Here is a 15,731-nt window from a genome sequence, read left to right as displayed (position 1 = left end):
CTCAGAGCGTGTGTGATTGAGTTTGAAGGTTCATGGAGTAATTATCTCCCATTGATTGAATTTTCATATAACAATAGTTACCAATCAACAATTGGAATGGCTCCCTATGAGTTGTTGTACGGGAGGAAGTGTAGATCACCCATTCATTGGGATGAGATGGGTGAGAGGAAGTATTTGGGGCCAAATATGGTTCAGAGAACAAGTGAAGCTATAGAGAAGATCCAAGCTAGGATGCTCGCTTCTTAGAGCAGACAGAAAAGCTATGCTGATCCTAAGGATAGGGACGTGGAGTTCCAGGTTAGGGACCACGTGTTTCTTCGAGTCTCACCTTTGCGAAGGGTGAGGAGGTTTGGAAAGAAGGGCAAGCTAAGCCCTAGATTCATTGGACCTTTTGAGATCCTAGAAAGGATTGGTCAGGTGGCTTACAGATTAGCCTTGCCACCATCGTTTTCTAGAGTCCATGATGTATTCCATGTTTCTATGCTCCGAAAGTATGTCTCAGATGTGACTAACGTGTTGAGGTATGAAGATTTGGAGTTACAGACAGATTTTGCTTATGAAGAGCAACTAGTTCAGATCTTGGATAAAAAAGATAAAGTATAGCGGAATAAGACAATACCTCTTGTTAAAGTGTTGTGGAGGAATAGTAAGGTCGAGGAGGCAACCTGGGAGCTTGAGACAGCGATGCGGGATCAATATCCCGAGTTATTCAGGTAAATTTCGAGGATGAAATTCTCATTAGCAGGGGATAGTTGTAACGACCCAAATTTACTAATAAGGCTTAAGGGCCTTGATTAGTGTGCCGAGAGGGCACAACTGGATTATATGTGATTTAATGAATAAAAGCATGTTATGTGATTACTTGGATATCTGTGATGCATGACTATGTGTATTAGTATGCATGTAGGCCCTGATTAGGTTAGAAGGGCATATTCGTAATTTTGGCCCGTTGAGGGCATAAATGTAAATAATTGTGATAAATTGTTGAGACCACATTATTATGTGGATATTTCTGTGATCTGTGATTTGAGACGATCCTAGTGAGCGGGTTAGCGAAAAAGTCACGGCGGGGATTTATACCCGGCTCGAGGTGAGCCTGGGGGTATAAATGGGAACTTAGAGAATATATTGGGGTCAATTTTGACATTGAGGAATATAATTGGTGAATAATTAGGTATCGGGAAGTAAGCGGAAAATAATAGAGACACTCAAGGAATTAGCGGGAATTGGGTGAAATGACCAAAATGCCCCTAGGTGGATTAAAAGATTTAGATTTAAAGGGGAGGGTTTTGTGGTCATTTGGCTTATAAAGGATAGGTATTACTCAGGCTTTATGCCTTAGTGGGAAGTGTAGAAAGGGCTGGAAATTCTGAAGGAAAGAAAGGAAAGAAAAGAAAGGAAAAGAAGGGAGGGAAAAAGGGAAAGAAAGACAGGGCCTTTCCAAGGTCAGTTTGGGATTTCTTCATCATTTCATGGGTTCCTTTGGAGGAAAAACTCAGGAGGATTTCGCGTAAGATCTAGAGGCTAGGTTCCCTGTACTAGCTTGAGGAATTGGTAGAACAATCCATCCAGTTGAGGTAAGACTTTGAGGTTTTCTTTGGTTTCTGGTTTTGATGTTGAACTAAGATTTCTAAGCTGAATTTGGTGGGGAATTCTAGGGAAGTTGGAGCTGAGCTTTGAGGAGGTGAAGGCCAAGCTTGTGAGGAGGACAACCTAGGCTAAATTTATCCAGCCAAGGTAAGGGATTCTAGTTTGAACTTTCTGGTTTCAGTGGCTGTTTTGCTGAGTTTTTGAATTCTAGGTTTAGCTATGTTGAAATAATGGATTAGGGGTGCATGTGCTTAAGTTTTGTATATTTGGGATGAGTTAGACATGTTAGTAAGCTTGATTCTAAGATTGGTGGAAGTTTGGAGAAGTTTTGATAAGGTTTGGCTCGGGGAAAATCGAAGGAGGGAAAAACAACATTTGTTGTTCTGTGACTAGCACTACAGCGCTAGCCTTTGGGCGCTGTAGCGCTAGGCCATATACCCTGGGATGATTTTGGGCTCTGTTTGTAGCGCCCTCCTTAGAGCACTGTAGCGCTACCCTGTTTCCAGAAAGGGGTTTATGATTTATTTTCAAGGGTCTTTGCCCGGGGGTTTGGGGTTCGATTCCACCACCCCATTTGGTGGAATTGGGGCTTCCCGAGGGCTCATAATTGGACCCGAGGTTAGGTTTTGGACTTGAGGTTGGTGATTATTTTAATCTATGGTTGTGACTAGGTGTGCGCTAGGGCTCAAGGGGGATCGTGCTCAAGGATCAAAGTGAACAAAGCTAGCGAATTTAAAGGTAAGAAAACTGTACCTAGTTATGTGTTTGTGATGGGACTAAGTACTCCTGATATCTGTATAATGTCAAGATGGTATTATGCCATGGGACATGTGATAAATGGCCTAAGGGTGCCGTAGGCAATATTTGCGCACAGGGCGCGGCTTGGCCACTGGTAGCTGAGGACAACTTAATATTCACTGAGCTCGGTTTGAGCGGGCCGGAGTCAGTGGGATAAATACAGGGTGCGGCTTAAAGGCGCTAACCCTAGTTATCATTTGTGAATTGATTATCGATATGGAATGATATGCTTGGTATGCTGAGTACCTAATTGTCATGGATGCTTAGTCTGTTGAGAACATCCTTATGTGATATGAGATATTTGACTATGTGTTAATTGATTGTGCTCTGTTATTGTGTTTTCTTGCTGGGCCATGGCTCACGGGTGCTACATGGTGCAGGTAAAGGCAAAGGCAAGTTGGACCAATCTTGAGATGGAGAGCTGCGGGGCTGAATGTACATAGTCGTCTATTTGGCCACCATGGCCGAGGAGTGGATCAGGACAAGGAATGTCTAACAGTCTGTTTTGCCTTAGAGTGGCTAATTATTGTATTTAAATCTTGAATATTTGTAAATGGTTCTAACCTTGTTATTTTTGGGATCCCGTGTAAACAGAAAATGTTTATTTATAAGAAATGCGGCTTTTGAGACCAAAATATTTTAACCCTAGTTCCACTATAGTTTAGTAACACGTTTTTAATTAAATGACTTGATTAGCAAGTCCAACCCCTTTATAAACACACAGTGTAATGGTCTTGGCTATCCAGGGCGTTACAGCTGAGTCACCAGATAAGCCTGCAAGGAAGCAAAAAGTGAGCAAACTAGGAACCCAAAACACAAAAAAGACCAATGAGACGCATGAACTCACCCAAGTTGTGGTGTGCACAAGGGTCTCCCAAGCTCCGCCATGGTAAAATTCTTGAGACCTCTCCACTCGGTCTCGGGGATACCCAACTTGGGCATACCTTCGCACATAAGGGGCTGATGTGCAACCCACCCAGGACGTCCCCTCCAAATCAGGAGAGCCCGGGTGAGTACGGACAGATGACCCACTCTATGAGCGAGGAGGAGGCGCAGGAACATCAGACGAAGGGTACCTCAAATAGCCATGACTAGTGGAGGCATAAGGAAGATTATCAAAATCATCAAAGGAAGGCAGAACGAAGCGCCCTTGCATGGTCTGTGGACCACGGCAATGAGAAGTCGTGCCGCAGTCTGTAGGAGCAGAAGAGGGTCGTCCCTTGGAGGCTAGAGATAGCCAAGCTGGATGTTTAGATTTGGTTGAAGCCTCCTCAGGCACCCATTCAACATCACCCTCATCCATGTGAGGTTCTACCAGAGTTGCCTTCTTCTTTCGCTCAGAAATGTGCCATAGTAGGTCGGGCTCTAAAATGCTAGATATAACATAGTGATTGAGGTTGGCCACAGTAAAGAGATGGGCAGCAATTTTTGTTGCAGGGTCTGCGTCAAGGAAGATATCTACCGGTGCCGCCTCCAACTCAGGAACGTCGAGGATACTAAAACTCTATGAACAATCAACTCAGTTTTCAATATAAATATAAGTTTAACAATAACAAACTCAATATAAAAGGAAAGACTTGAAGTACTTACTTGGAGATGAACATAAATGTTCGTGGATAGAAAGGGGGCCTTTCACAAAGAAAAAGTCCTGCTTCCATGAACCCGGGTTAAAAATGGAACCCTCTATCAAGAAGACCTGACAATTGGCTTTTTGTAAAAAGTAGAAGCCCTTAGATTTAGGAGTGGGCATTAGATTGTACATGAAATTCACCTCGTGGGTTGTGGGAGAGCGACTGTTAAGCTTCATGAAAGCCATATACATGCAGCTTAAGGTCAACCAGCTGTTGGGTGCCAGCTGAAGTGGAGCAAGGTCGAATAGGACCATGACAAAGAACGGGTGTAGGGGAATGGTCCCACCCACCTTCAAAATATGTTCGCTCATAGCGACATAGCCCTGGGAGGGATTATCAACCTGACATTTATTGGAGGGTACATACAGTTTGTACTCCTTACTAATGTGGTATTTCTCAGACAACTCTAGCAACCTATTTTTTGACACGTGGGAAATGATGGTGGATGCCAATAAAGGACCGGAGTCAGGCTTCTTGGGAGCAACATGTTGTCTCGTTCTCTTTGACATGTCTACAAAACCAAAGGAAAAAGGTGAGGTCAAAACAGAGCACTTTTTCCTCCATTTTCTTCTTCTTGTGTGAGTTTTCCACTGAGGCATTGGGTGTGGAAGCATCAAACATGGGTGGATTAAGGACAAGGGTTGAGGGGAACCAGGGGTGACCCCGGGGCTACTATAGGGAGAACACAGAGCTGAGGGTTCAGGAGGGAGGTTTCCCTCCATGAACTCTAGCTCCATTTGAAGGTCAAGAAGGCTCACTTTAAGGCTTGTGATGTGATCATTAAGATCAAAGTAGAAAGGGACTCCATCACCCCTCAAAACTGAATCTACCTCTCTCTCCACCACCTAGATTTTATGCCTAAGTTCAGCCATGCTTTCAAGGTGACATATACGGGCCCTCCTCAAGGTGTCATAGTTTTGGTAAGGGTTGTTTTCGGGAGACCCCAAGTCTGAGGACAAGTCTACAAACTCGACCCCTGAGGAATGCTAGACGACCCCTTACATGCCATAAAGTCACATTTCGTTGGTGATATGGGTACAAGTGTACTACAAAACACAAAGGAATAAGCTCAAAACCTCTAGACACAAGTGCTCGAAACAACCAACTACGGGGTGCAAGGGAGGGTATATGTGCTAACGGGTGCATATACATAAATTAACTCATGAGGAGCTTCCTCCGAGACAACCCTTCCCAAGTAACGTTAATTTAGATCCATTAAGCACAAGAAAGGGTGAAGACATACCTTGAGCGGGTAAAGTCGTGCACCGTCACAGCTGCAGAAATATCAGGGGTTGAAAGTACACGCCTACAAAAAGAAAGGAGATAGATGTTTTAGTCTCCTAGCATATATATTGATATTTACATACAAAAAAAGAGAAAAGAAAGACAAAGTGCCCTTGTGAGGGATAGAACCACTCACCTCTTGGAAGTTTTGAAGACAAAAGCACCACCAAGCTAGAAGAAGTAAGTGTAGCAATTGTCTTTGAGGAGAAGGCCTATTTATAGGAGGCTCAAACTCATCCTAGCCATTGAATCCAATGCTTGACCTATGGTAAAAAATTAAGCCAAACACCCACATTGGGATCCGCAAAGCCAAATGATAGGCTCACATTCAATCTCAAGGGATCATGAGGATCACCACCTCCAAAAGTGTGTTTTTACATACCACTATAGCAAAGAAACACACTAACACCACCTATGCTTTGAAGACACCATAGCGAAGAGTCTACCAGAGCGCCTAAAGGCCCTCTCTTAGACTGGGGGGCAAGTATGGATGCTAAACATTCTACATCGGTTAAAGACCCACATCCCATGCTAAGGTCCCATTAAGGCCCAAATACGTACATGTGCCTACACCGCTAGACATGTGTTAGGAAGCCTCGCCAACCGAAGCCCTATTAGCCACATGGTGCCTCGTCTCACCAAGCTATAACACCTCGCGAGACCCTCTTAAAAACCATCAATGAAAGGGTGAGTATATTTGAAGAAAAAGGAATGAAAAGAATGGATGAACTATACCATTAAGAATATACTTACCAAAAACCTTATGTTCAAGATCTTAGATCTCCTAACCAAGAATAAATAATAAAGTTAGGATGTTGAGTAGAAAACTATAAGAACTTAGGGAAAACAATACCAAAATGAACTAGAGTTTGGAATACCTTGAATGCTTCTATCACCGATCTAAACCTTGAACCGAAATGTGCTATAAACCTTACTTCCCAAGTGTTTGGTAAGCTTATAATTCCCAACCCAAGTGTTTACACTCTCACAATAACCTAGCAACTTGCAGCCTCTGAACTTAGCTTGATGAATGAATAAATGGCTGGGTACTAGGTCCTATTTATAGAGTTCAAGAATGAAAAGATCTTCATTTAACTTGAATAAAAATAATGGCTTTTTAAGTGAAAAATATTTGAATTATTGTTCAGCAGAGGCTGAAGACTCGGTCAGAAAGATGCTGGACTTATCAAGAGGTTAAAGATTAAAATGGGAACGTTTTAAAAAATATTCAAAAGTATGCTAAGTGAGCCGATATATCACCCCTTGTAGGCGATATATCGCCTAGGCCAGCATGCCCGAGGCTCGTCAAGGTGCTCGTGCGAAGTTACGTGTTTTTCGTATCCCCGTACTACGATATATCGCCCCCTATAGCTGCGATATATCGGCATACGCTGAATATTTAAACACGAAATTACACATTTTAAGCTTAATTTGAATTGAGTAAACAATCTTGACTAAGTCCTCTAACGTTTTCAAAGCCGCTGACAGACCCTAGGATATTCAAATATTACTCTTAATAAACTTATTCCTCAAAAATACTTAATTATCATTAAACATACACATGACAAGTGTTACTTTCTTATTGGGTCTATCTAAACCTTATAATATAATAAATATCAACATCAATATCAGTCATATTAATCAAACCTTAGGTTAAAATTAATATTCTTAAACTATAGGTTAATCTTGGAAAATCTACAAGTGTTACTATGAGTGTCCAAATAAATCCTGGTCTGAACTAAAGTCCACAGTCATAAAAATACTACTACTGTTACTATTATACTACTATCTAACTAGCTAAGTAAAGTTCTTGGACTCTACACACCCGTAGACCCTTGGTGTGTACTGGAGTTGACCACCATGATCCTGGCACCACTACCATCTGTAGGCTGCATATGCAGGATCGTGTCCCCAGGGACCACCATGTACAGTGAGCCTGTAGTGCTCTACTATAAATATGGCCTCCCTTCACGTGAGAAGGGGTGGAATTTCGGGGGGAGAATTTTGTAACCAGTTATTGCTAATAAAAACTGCTATTCAACATTCTCTTTATTTTTCACTCCAGAATTCTAACATTTACATTTTGTGTTCTTGAAATCATAAGGAATTTTGCTTGAAGTTTAGTCAGTTTAAGTTCACTTCTTTTACAACTCAAAAATTTCTTGATCTAACTTGGTTGGTGAGTTCTTACCGTCAACAACATTCCTTTGTGTTTAGTAGAGTGATTGATAGATTGTGTAGACCATGTGATTATTATACTGTTGGATTTAAGACTTTGTTTACAATTGGGGAATTAATAATCTCTAGGATATGGGTTAGATCATTACTAGTATAGGTTGATAGTAGAGAGTTATTTGTGGGTTTGATTGAGCTAGCTATGGACGACTTTGACAAGATTTTGGGTATGGACTGGTTAGCCAAGTATGGGGCAACCATAGATCGTAAGAAGAAGATGGTAACTTTTGATCCTAAGGATGAGGACCCATTTGTATTCGTGGGTACTGTGAGCGGACCCTGTATTCCTATGATATCATCATTGAGGACTAGAAACCTATTACGACGTGGTTGCATAGGATTCCTGGCAAGTGTGGTAGGTACCACTAAGGGCGTACCAGTTGGACCTAAAAAGACTAGATTGGTCTGTGAGTTTCTGGATGTATTCCCAGAAGATTTACGAGGGTTTTCGCCGCACCGGGAGATAAAATTATTTATTAAATTGGCATTGGGGACAGAACCAGTGTCCAGGGCACTATACAGGATGGCTCCAATAGAATTAAAGGAACTGAAGGCTCAGTTACAGAAGCTACTTAACTTGGGGTTTATCAGGCCAGTTTCTCGCCATGGGGTTCACCAGTTTTGTTTGTAAAGAAGAATGATGGATCTCTGAGGTTATGTATTGATTACAGAGAGCTAAATAAGCTGACTATCAGTAATAAGTATCCACATCCAAGAATTGATGACTTGTTTAATTAGCTACAGGGCAAGACAGTGTTATCAAAGATTGATCTTTGATCTGGTTATCACTAGCTGAGGATCAAGGAGAAAGATATTCTGAAGACCACCTTTTGTACGATGTATGGGAAATATGCATTCTTAGTCATGTCATTTGGATTGACTAATCCCCCAACTGCTTTTATGGATCTGATCAACATAATGTTCAAGGACTACCTAGATAGATTTGTGATAGTCTTCATCGACAACATCCTGTTTTACTCTCAGTCAGAGGCAGAGCATGAGTAGAATCTCTGGTTGGTACTACAGAGGTTGAGGGAGCACATACTATATGAAAAGTTCAAGAAATGTGAGTTTCGGTTACGTCAGGTGAGGTTCCTTGGCCACATTATTACTAAAGATGGAATCAAGGTGGATCCGGCCTAGATTGAGGCAGTCAGATATTGGCCAAGGCCAAGGAGTTCTTCAGAGATCAGAAGTTTCCTTGGATTGGCAGGGTACGATCAGTGTTTCATTGAAAGGTTCTCAAATATTGCTACAGCACTGACAGAGTTGACACACAAGAACCTGAAGTTTGTGTGGTCAAACAAATTCCAAGAGTTGAAGCGGTGACTAATCACCACCCCCGTATTGAGTCTTCCTTTAGATAGGGAGATGTTTATGGTGTATTGTGAATCATCGAGATAGGGATAAAGCTATGTTCTAATGTAGGTTGGGAAGGTGATTACCTGTGCATCACAACAGTTGAAGGAATATGAACAACGCTGCCCTACTCATGATTGGGAATTAGTAGCTGTGGTGCTTGCACTAAAGGTATGGTGACATTACCTATATGGATAGAGGTGTAAGATATACATTGATCATAAAACTTTGAGGTAGTTTTTCACACAGAAGGATCTGAATATGAGACAGAGGCATTGGCTAGAGTTGGTAAAGGATTATGACTATGAAATCCTCTACCATCCAGGAAAACCCAACGTGGTGGTAGATGCTTTGAGTCGAAGAGGTCTGGGATAGTTATTTAGCTTAAAGCAAATATCTAGAGAATTGACAAAGGATATGACTAGAGCAGGGATTGAGTTTGTGGTGGGCCAGCTAGCCAATATCACCTTACACTCTACTCTTTTAGAAAGAATAAAGGAGGGTTAGATGAGTGATCCTCAGTTGATGAAGCATAGAAGGGACGTCCTAGTTGGAGTGGCTATGGACTATACAGTTTCTCAAATGGGTTTATTGAGATAAAAGGATCGGATTTGTGTTCCGATGGATGTTGATATTAGACGAGAGATTTTGGATGAATCTCATACTACACCGTATTCATTGCATCCAGGCACCACGAAGATGTACCAGGATCTAAAGACTTTGTACTGGTGGCCTGGGATGATTATTTGGCTAAGTGCCTAATGTGTCAGCAGGTGAAAGCTGAGAACCAGAGACCAACGAGGCTATGACAACCTTTAGGTATTCCTGAGTGGAAGTGGGAGGGCATCACCATGGACTTTGTGGTTGGGTTGCCCAAGACAGTGGATCAACATGATTTAGTTTGGGTGATTATGGATCGGTATACCAAATTAGCCCATTTCTTGCCAGTGAAGACAAATTTTACAGTAGATTAGTACGTCGAGCTGTATCTTAGGGAGATTGTACATCTCCATGGGGCTCTAAAGTCTATTGTGTCAGATCGAGAACCCACCTTTACTTCTGCATTTTAGGAAAGTCTGCAGAAGGTGATGGGTATGCAGTTGAACTTTAGTACTGCCTATCATTCTCATACAGATGGACAATCTGAGAGGAGGATTTAGATACTTGAAAACATGCTTTGGACATGTGTACTGGACTTTGAAGGGTCCTTTAGTAAATATATGCCTTTGATAGAGTTTTCCTACAACAACAACTATTAGTCGACCATTAACTAGATATATTGCATGGTTTGGAGAAGGATCGGTCTCAGGGTCGTACCATTATTCGCACAGGACCTGAGGTAAGAAAACCGCACTCGGGTTGTGATTAGGGCTTGAGCCCCGGTTATTGAACATGATTATAATCATGCCTTTGAATATTTGTTTAAATGTGAATAACTGTGTAATATCTTAATTGCATACTTGATTGAAAAGCTCAGTTTATAAGTCGTTGTCGGCATAAGCATGTGGAATGCAAGTCGTTATGGCTAGGCCACTTTGGAAGTGCGATACGCACTTGTCTGGCTCTGAAGTAGCTTGAATAAATGAAGTGCGGTACGCACTCGTGTGACTCTATGGTTGCATAATTGAGTTAAATTCCTACTTAAGTATGTTTATTATTGCTAAGCATGTTATTTATGATATGTTAATTATCTGTATCTGCTTGTTTAAGTTTTCTGGCTGAGCCTTGGCTCACTGGTACTATATGGTGTAGGTAAGGGTAAAGAGAAGCTCGAACAGCTATGAGTTGGAGAGATTCAGTGGTGATGTGGACATACGTAGCTTGCTTGACCTACATGGCCGGGATTTCTGTTGATGAGCTAGGGTTGAGCCTTATTTTACTGCTTAGGCCAGCCTCTCTTTTCTATTCTTTTGAGTTGTAATTAACTTTTAAACTATTTTTGGGATCCCATGTACAGACTCAAACTTTTAATGGAAATTGAGTAATGTTTGACCAAAAGATTTAATACCAAAACCATTAGTTAATTTTAATTACATGTTTAAGTACAAACAACTTGCTTAACGAGTTCAGCACAATTTTAAACACATGTGTAACAGTCCTGGATTAGTATGGCGTTACACTCATTATACTTAGAAACATTAACGAGTGAATTAATAGATCCAATAAACACAAACAAGCGTTCATGAATACACAAGATTTAGAGTAATCTACAAATGATCATCTATTATGATAAGAATTAAATCTTTATGTCAAATGGCAAGTTTACAAAGATAATTAATTCTCATCGGTCCTGTCATATATATAATCTCTATTATACATAGCAACTTTACTAAGATGTCTATCCACATCAGTAATCCGAATCCAGATCACTTGCATCTGTATGCTTAGTAAATCGCACTAGTATCTATTCATTAAATATTCTTTACTTTAATATGTTACTCACTATTTTATACATTATATATGATCTTAATTCTCTCGTACTAATACAAGATCATATTCTCATGAATGAATAAGGAATTTTCTTGATATTATTATATAACCAATTCAAACAATAGTGATAGCATTCATACAATAATAATATTGTACTTCTACTTAAATCAACTAAATGTCTTTACATGCTTTTAGGGCATTAATCCTAATAGAAACTCAGAGAAAAACATAGTCACCAACTTGGAACTCCACGTTCCTATGCTTGGGATCAGCGTAACTCTTTTGTATACTCTGGGAGGTGAGCATTCAAGCTCTGATCTTCTCAATGGCCTCACTAATCCTCTGAACAGCCTCAGGACCAAGATATTTCCTTTCACCCATTTCAGCCCAATGAATGGGCGATCTACACTTCCTACCATACAACATCTCATACGAAGCTGCCTTGATCGTTGACTAATAACTATTGTTGTAGGAAAACTCAATTAGAGGAAGATACTTACTCCAGGAAACTTCAAAATCCAATACACATGCTCGAAGCATGTCTTCTAATACCTAGATTGTTCTCTCACACTACCTACTTATATGAGGATGACAATTGGTGTTGAACTTCAACTCTATCCCCATAGCCTTCTGTAGGCCTCCCCAAAACTTGGAAGTAATAGTGGGATCCTGATCTGACATTATAGACTTCCGAGCCCCATGGAGATGTACAACCTCTCTGACATACAATTAAGCATATTGATCCACAGTATAATTTGTTCTCACGAGTAAGAAATGAGCTGACTTGGTATATCTATCCACGATCACCCATACTAAGTCATGCTTTCTAACCATCCCAGGCAACCCAACAAAAACCCTCCTGGCCTTTGGTGTTCAACTTTCACTTGTTGACAAGTTAGGAACTTAGCCACATATTCAACTATATCTTTCTTCATCCATGGCCACCAATACAAAAATTTCAGATCCTGATAAATCTTCATGGTGCCTGGATGCAATGAGTATGGAGTGGTATGAGACTCGTCTGGAATCTCCCGCCTAATGCCAACATCCATCGGAACACAAATCCAATCCTTGTACCTTCGTATACCAGCCTCAGAATTGGTAAAGTCCTTAGCCACTCTAGGGAGGGCGTCCTCCCTATGCTTCACTAATTAGGAATCACCCATCTGACCCTCCTTTGTCCTCTCCAGGAATGTTGACTGTAAAGTAATGTTGGCTAACTGGCCCTCCAATAACTCTATTCCCCCTCTGGTCATATCCTTTGCCAACTCTCATGATATTTGTTTAGAACTAAATAAATGTCCTGGACCTATCCGACTCAAAGCATCTGCTACAACATTGGATTTCCCTGGATGATAGAGAATCTCACAATCATAATCCTTTACCAATTCCAACCAATATCTCTATCTCATGTTCAAATCCTTCTGTGTGAAAAAGTAATTCAAACTCTTGTGATTATTGTATATGTCGCACTTCTCCTAATACAAATAATGTCACCACACCTTCAGTGCAAATACCACTTCCGCCAACTCTAAGTTATGAGTAGGGTACCGCTGCTCATACTCCTTCAACTGTCTTGAGGCATAGGCAATCACCTTCCCAGCCTGCTTCATAACACAACCTAACCCCTATCTCGAAGCATCACAATAAACTACAAACTTTTCTTAATCTGAAGGAAGACTAAGTACTTGAGCAATAATAAATCACCATTTTAACTCCTCAAAGCTGCTCTCACACTTGTCAGACCAAACAAACTTTAAATGCTTGCGTGTCAGCTCCATCAATGGTGTTGCAATCCTCGAGAACCCTTCCAAAAAATGTCGATAGTATCCCGCCAAACCCAAGAAACTTCTAATCTCTGAAGCACTACTTGGCCTTGGCCAATTTCTCACCACCTCTATCTTGGTCGTATCCACCATAATCCCGTCCTTACTGACAATATGACCAAGAAATGTCACTTGAGGTAACCAGAACTCACACTTCTTGAACTAGGTATATACCCTATGTTACCTCAACCTCTATAATACCAAATGAAGATGTTGCTTGTGTTCTATCTCTGATTGAGAGTATATAGAATGTCATCAATGAACACAATCACGAACCTATCTAGATAGTCCTTGAACACCTTGTTCATTAGATCCATGAACGCTTCTGGGGCATTGATCAGTCCAAAGGACATGACCAAAAACTCATAATGCCCGTAACTCGTGCAAAAGGTTGTCTTCAAAATATCCTCCTCTTTGATCCTCAGCTGGTTATTACCATATCGAAGATCAATCTTCGAAAATACTACCTCACTCTGCAACTGGTCAAAAAAGTCATCAATCCTAGGTAGCAGATACTTGTTCTTGTTTGTCAACTTATTCAACTCCCAGTAGTCGATACACATCCTTAACGATCCATATTTCTTCTTCACAAATAACAATGGGGCCCCCACAGTGAGAAACTAGGTCTGATGAACCCTAAGTCAAGTAACTCCTGTATGTGAACCTTAACTTCTTTCAATTTCGCTGGAGCCATTTTGTGCAGTGCCTTAGAAACTAGTTCTGTTCTGGTGCCAACTCTATCACAAACTCAATCTCTCGATGCGGCGGTAACCCTGGTAGATCATCTGGGAAGACATCTAGAAACTCACTAACCAATCTAGTCTCCTCTTGTAACGACCCAAATTCACTAATAAGGCTTAAGGGCCTTGATTAGTGTGCCTGGAGGGCATAATGGGAATTATGTGTGATTTTAATGATTAAGATGATGATTATGATTTAAAGCATGTTATATGACTATGTGTATTATGTTATGTGATAATTATGCTATGTGATTTGTACCGCGTGGGTGTGGTGGTATCAATGTGATGTACGTGCCGAGACGGTCCTAGAAAGCTAGATAATGGTAACTGGTGATTTGGTAACCTACGTAACTATTAGTAACCATAGAGAGTAACAGGTTTTGTTGGAAAAGTGGTAGAATTGTAATGTTAGTAAAGGACAAGTGTGCCCTTGAGGTTTAGCTAGGAAGGGGTATTAGTGGAGGGATAAGGTGGTCTTTTGGCAGTGGTATAGATGGCTTTGGCTGAGGGAAAAGGATATATACGATTCTTTTATGCTAAGTATAACTGAAATTAAGACTTGGAAGGCTAGAAAGATCAAGAAGGAAAGAGAGAATCAAGAACCTAGAAGGCAAAGTGGAAGAGGAATTGAGCTATGTTCTTTGAGGCTAGTAAAGGGCTTAAGGGTGTGGAATCACGCACATATCAAGGTTTATACTGAGGTAAGGATTTGGTCCCTGTTTTATTAAGTTCTGAATTTGATTTTGGAAGGAATTGAAAGATAGCCATGGCTTGTTTTGCATGAAAATTCAGCTGGTTTGTCAAGGGGAATTCAGTTTAAAGCTTGGATTGGAGGAAGCTCAAGTTGAATTTCTGATTGAGGTAAGGGTATTAAACATGTTTGCAATCTCGTAGCTGTTATGATTTAAGAATATAGAGGTTTGGTTTAGGCTTTTCTCAAGTTTTGGTTTAAGTGTTTGAGTCTGAAATTTAAGTGTGAATTCTGTGAATGGTTGTATAACTGAGCTAGATTATGATGTTTATAGGTTGTTGAATGGTTATTTGGGATTTTGAGTTGGTTTTGGGGCTTAGGTATGAGTTTGGAATGATTTGGAATGGTTTGGGTTCGGGAAAAACGTAAGAGAAAACCCAGAATTCTAGGCTCGCGAAGGAGCGCCGCGGCGCAAGGCTATTTCTGGGCAGAGCAAGCTCTCTGACTTGCTGGGCGCCGCGGCGCTAGGCCAATTTCAGGAGATGGGATTTTACAATTTTGAGCCTTTGCTCCGGGGGTTCGGGGGATGTCTTCGGTGCATTGTTTTAGGGATTTGGGGATTCCGAGAGTGTGGGATTGGTTCCGGGAAGTAGTTTTGGATTGGTTAGTGACAAAGGATGTTTCATTTGTGTTGTGATTAGGTCTTTGGAGAGGCTGGGGATAGAGGACCGTGCTCGTGGCTTCGTGGCATCAGAAATTAGTGTATTGAAAGGTAAGAAAACTGCACCCGGTTGCATGATTGTGATGGGACTAAGTGCTCCCGAGAGTTGCATCGTCTCAATGTTAGTATTACGCCATGGGACATGTAAAAGCGGTCTAAGAGTGTCGTACATGACTTTAGCGCACAGAGCGCGGATTGGCCACTGGTAGCCAAGAACAACGGGGTAACGGAGGGAGCAGCCTGAGGGCGCTAGCCCTAGTTATCATTTGTGAACTGTGTATATTGTGAACTGATATGCCTAGTATGTGGAATACTTGAATATACTGACTGATGATATGTCTGAGTTTATGTGATGCAATGTGAGATATTGACTTGTCTGCTAATTGTTCATGCTCTGTTGTTGTTGTGTTTTCTTGCTGGGCCTTG

Source organism: Humulus lupulus, chromosome 4 (assembly GCF_963169125.1).
Source record: "Humulus lupulus chromosome 4, drHumLupu1.1, whole genome shotgun sequence".
In the NCBI taxonomy this organism is placed as follows: domain Eukaryota; kingdom Viridiplantae; phylum Streptophyta; class Magnoliopsida; order Rosales; family Cannabaceae; genus Humulus; species Humulus lupulus.
This window is presented reverse-complemented; position numbering follows the sequence as displayed.